General features: G+C 36.2%; 1 long non-coding RNA gene across 1 annotated transcript; it reads right to left on the bottom strand.

The window, feature by feature from the left end:
• Nucleotides 1–1,864: 1,864 nt before the first annotated feature.
• LOC114182733 (uncharacterized) lies at nucleotides 1,865–3,526 on the bottom strand. The gene is made up of 3 exons (XR_003604180.2): nucleotides 3,354–3,526; nucleotides 2,931–3,248; nucleotides 1,865–2,773 (listed from the first exon to the last, which is right to left on the bottom strand). It is a non-coding gene; the product is annotated as an uncharacterized LOC114182733 (long non-coding RNA).
• Nucleotides 3,527–5,424: the final 1,898 nt, after the last annotated feature.

The following is a 5,424-nucleotide window of genomic DNA, read 5'->3' as shown; positions in this document are numbered from 1 at the left end:
TTGATAATTTATACCATACGGGTGTTTGTAAGAATATTATATATTATATATTAATACATACTTTAGATGTATAAAAATAAATTAAAGTCTCTTATTTATTTAATGAAGGTGTAATAAAAGGTCAATATGTTTCGAAGATGTATATAATAATAATATACTTTTTATTAATTGGGATAGCAAAAGTGGGTTCTACGGTGATTTACTCAATAAACTTACGTTACTAGTGTGGCGTCTAGTGCTACGGATTGGATCGCAAGATGATGGATACTAATAGGGGGATTCTAAATCGTGTGGCGCCCGATGGTGTTTGTGAACCGCTAGGCGGTCTACGTTGTAACTTCGCCTGGCTGCATAATGGCTGCGTCAGGTGATAGTGCTATGGTAGTTTACATTGTTGTGTGTTTTACATGGCTCTTTGTGAGGATTTTTGGTTGGGATATGCTTGGATGAATTACGAGCAAGGAAGTTCGTAATGAAGTTGGAAACGCTTGATGGATACGTATGGGGAGGTTTGTATTATATGCATTTTTGTGTGGGGATACGAGCGGGGAGGTTCATATGTTTTGTGCTCACACTCGAGGTTGTTATGAGCAGGGATGTTCATAGTAGGTGTTCATGCGTGTTGGACTACAAGCGGGGAGGTTCGTAGAGTTCGACCACGAGCAAGTAGGTTCGTGGAAGCATATGGAATCCCTATGACCATGGTTGAGTATGTGTTAATCTCATATAGGTTAGGTTGATGATTTCAAGTGTTTTTCATGTTTGGAGATAACGACCTTGGGTCAGGATATGCTTGACATTATCATGAGCGAGTAGGTTCGTGATTGGTGATGGAACACGTGATTAATATGAGTGGGAAGGTTCATATTAAAGATACTCTCTTATGAGAATACGAGTGGGAAGGTTCGTATGTTCCGTGCTCACACTTGAGAGTTGTTGCGAGCGGGAAGGTTCGTAACTAGATGGATCACGCTTGTTGGACTACGAGCAAGGAGGTTCGTAGAAGCAAGACTATAAGCGAGGAGGTTCGTAGAAATTAGACCACGAGCGGGCAAGTTCGTGGAAGCATGAAATATCCTAAGGCCATGGTCAAGTGTGATTATGAAATGAATGAATAGTCTAGTTTCATATGGGCTATGAGATAATGATTTCAGAATTTCTTGGGTAAGAGGGGTTTAAGAACGTGTATTCTGTTAAGTTAGAATGCTTTAGGTGAGGGGTTTATGCTATTGTTGTGCTTGTTTATTTCTTTGAGCTCACCTTTTTTGTTTGTGTTTGGCGATGATCGTGTGACTTCTCACACGGGAGCAAATGATAATCCAAGTGCTGATGGCGAGGCATAGAGACAGAGCGAGGGCTAAAGATTTGGGGTTTTATGAAAGACATATGTTTTGGAACTTGTAAAATTAATTACTAGTTGGTTGTGGATTTAAAACGTGTATTAAATGGTTTATGACTTAATTTTAATTGACTGCGATTAAAGTTTTAAATTTTCCCGCATTTTGGGAATAATAATTATGTTTTTGGAATTTTATTTTCAAATATAAATTCTTTTATTAAGTAATATCTGCCTAGGATGTTACACATCCTAATTTTCCAGTCTATTTGATTCAATTGAAAAGATTTTTACACTTTTGAAAAAGTTTTAAATACCCAATTCAACCCCCCCCCCCCCCTTCTTGGCTTAAATCACCATTTCAAAACTAACAACTAGTACTACAAAACCACCATTGACGGCTAAAACAATACCATGTTATCACTGACAAACGTAAATATCTTTTTGTGTACAAATATATGTCTTTTTGGTTGTAAATTTTGGTACACAAGATCATGCTCATTCAATTAAGTAGTTCTTATAATAGTAAATGGTTACTCCCACATTTTTCACCATGCCAGCAGGTTCAAAAATACAGATAAAAAATCTCCTTATAGGTAACTTTTTTCACAAAACAAATGTACATACAAATCAATTCATCATAAGTATCATATTTTATTGACAACAAGGAAGCTTTACAATGACATTAACTGTTACACAATCAAATGCATTCAGACTTTACAAGTGGCATATTTTGGAGCTAAGATAATACTTCTACTTTTTATTTACATATTAATAAACTCTACTTCTCTCTTCATATCCTATCCATCAGGCAGACATTAAACTCACTCTTTATTTACATATTAATAAACTCTTTACTTCTCTTTTCATATCTTATCCATCAAGGGAGACATTAAACTCGATTTGAACTATCAGAAACTAATCAACATACCTTTGTTATTGCGTAAAATGGACTATATACCATTTTTAATTACTAAGAAAGAATAATATCCAATTCACATTCCACAAACCACACTAGTAGTAATTTAATAGTTTTATTCAATCAAATTGATCTATCTCTTATACATGAGGAAAATTATAAAATAAAAACAAGTAGGAAACTTACACAAACAAATCCTTTACTACAAAAGGAACTTGTTCTATGAGCAAAAGAGAAATGATAGTTAGGCACAAAGCAGAGGGTTGTCTACCACCGATGTGTATTTTTTTATCTGAAAACTGGACTTTGAAAATATGATGGAAGAAGGAAGATGTCTGAAATAGAAAATACATATATGTACAAGAAAGATGAATATGACTTGAAAGATTTCTACTTAGAATGTAAAGTTGGTCATTCATAGAATATATACGATCATGTATCAAAGGACTAGCAAACTTACAAGAATAGCAATTAATTTAGCATAAGGGCTCCACACACGAATCTGAATCTCTCTTGTACTGAACCAAAAAAAAAAAACTTCATCTTTTATCCTAAATTTCATAAATAGTGCTAAGCCCAAACTCCTTATACCCACACTTTATCTTTTATCCTAAAATAAAAAATAAATAAACAAAATCCATTAGAATCAACTTTACCCATATTTTAGAAACTCACCTCCATCAAAATCCAGTTCAAATGTTTGCCAAAGGTTCAGTTCACACACCCTCTTCGAAATACTACTTATCTTTCAACCAAAATTCTTCATCTTTAGTTCTTACCTTTGCAAGATGAGATTTTGAGCAACTGCTCAATAACCTTGTGGTCGACGTGGTTGTCATCAACGAGCACGTGCAGCTTCTAAGCACCCATTTCCGGTAAGAGAACATCATTGGTGGAGAAAAGGAGAGAGATTCGGAGGATCGAAATATGAGAGATCTTGTTTGTTGCTTTTGGAAATGAAGAAGAGAGGAATCCCACTTACAATTGTCGCTTCTATTGTCACCAAACAAAAAATTTAAATGGTTTATGTGGGTAAGCATTGAGCAAAGACGAAAGAGAAAAAAATGGATGCAAAAGCATAAAAGGTTGGCGATAAACCTTTCTTCTTTCAAACGAAGGAACAAAGAACGTTGTAAACCCTCCTTTCAACCTAGCCCTTCTTTTTTTCTCCCAGCCCTTTCATTTCCAAACCTATCTTTCTTTCAAACCATTTCTTTTCTTTCTTTCACACGCGCGTCTCTTTTGAGTTCGTCTAATGCCATGTCAAAATGGTTTAAAAAATGTAAAAAATCAAAATCCTAATTCCAAATCACGTGACACATAAGCAGGTTAAATTCAAGATGCTAAAGTATCACTATCCTTTTTAAAACCATCTAAAATTCAAACTAGTGTCTACTCTCTAACCTGCAACAATCACCACCAACCTTCAAGCTACACATTTTCCCTTAATATAACACACACCACAAATTAATATTCCGCGTGCCATAATTAAATAAACAAATAAAATAAATAGAACAACAACTCTAATCTATCAATCATATATTTCATAGTATCTCTTTATTCTAATTTTTTTAGACCAACCTTATAATTTCATATAAATTAAAGTTTTTTCCCTGAGTCTTACAATCATCAAGTCAAATCTATAACATATAATAATGAAGTTAGATAATTTGATCCAATAAGAAATGCAAATTCTATTTGAAATGAATGGAATTATAAAAGAAAATATTTTATGGAATTAAACATAATTTGTAATGTCCCATTTTAATAGGTAAATATATTCAAATAAAACATCGTACATCTTATAATATCCAAGGGTACAACATTTAAAGTATAAAAGATAATACAGTCACCCCAATATACCAGAAGAAAAACGAGGCACTACATGATGACAGGAACCAAATACAAGAGTATCAACAGACGACCAAAAGCTTGCTCATGAGCAAGGGATTACAGTATAATAATAACTCTTCAACGTGGGCTCGACAACGGCCCAACACTAAACCATGTCTAACTAAGCCGCAGCATCCCCGTCGTCACTACAATCACCAGGATTTCCCACATCTTTTCACATCAATTAATTGATGATCATCGCAAAAGGAGAAACCCACACATGAGACACACAAGCAAACAGAAAGGGTAAGCTAGAGTAAAAAGGTTTTGAACATACAATTGAGCATGCCATTTAAAGGTCAAGAATTCAGAAATCAACCAAGAATGTGGTAGCAACAAAGCAAGACTTTGAGACTCAAATATCCGGATACATATAATGAGGCACCACCACGAAACCTTACCAAGAGGGTCATGGAATTACGTCCTAAACCATGAGGCACCACCATGAGATCTCACCCTTCATGAAATTACGTCCTAAACCATGAGGCACCACCATGAGTTCCCACCAAAAGAGTCATGGAATTACGTCTTGACCATGAGGCACCACCACGAAACCTTCGTGGAATTACATCCTGACCATACCATAATCATGCATCACCCACCCAACATAGAATTATCATGCATACCAATCCCATGCCAATATACATAACTAACCATCCAATCATGTTCCATACGAAAGATCATACCAAACTCATCAAATCCAGCCCATAAACCATCTAATACATGCATAAACACCCAATCATGCTTCAACATAGTAATTCAATCAAACATGTGACCATCAACAAAGAACAGAGGAGAAAACAACATTTGATCATGTCCTCACCCAGTTCTCGCTTAGGCTGGAAGCCCTTGCTCAAGCGAGAGGAGTCTCTCGCTCAAGCGAGCTCCTTCCGCCTAGCGAGAGCTCGAGCAGTGGAATAGTGAGGTTCTCACGTGTTTTCGCTTAGGCGTGACCTCTTCGCCTAAGCAAGATGTTTTCTTGCTCAAAACGTGAGCTCGTCGCCTGAGCGACAATGCGAGCCAAAACCTGGGAGGGTTCCAGGTACTCTCGTTTAGGCGAGAGCAGCTCACTTGGGCGAGAATATCAGGTTCTCCACTGTTCGCACAAACAGGCCAAGATAGCACCAAGAAAACAGTACAGAGCCACAACCAATTCAATCTCGTCCAAGTATAAACATCAATCTAGCATTTTAAATCAGGAAACAGTAGCCAAATATCAACATATTACAAAAATGTGAAAACCCTAGCTTCCTTTACCTGAACAGATGCTAGCAGA

Source organism: Vigna unguiculata, chromosome 4, assembly GCF_037176805.1.
Source record: "Vigna unguiculata cultivar grain cowpea cultivar isolate G323 ecotype 2 chromosome 4, ASM3717680v1, whole genome shotgun sequence".
Classification (NCBI taxonomy): Eukaryota; Viridiplantae; Streptophyta; class Magnoliopsida; order Fabales; family Fabaceae; genus Vigna; species Vigna unguiculata.
The sequence above is the reverse complement of the archived record's forward strand: the minus strand, read 5'-3'. Positions and strand labels throughout refer to the sequence as shown.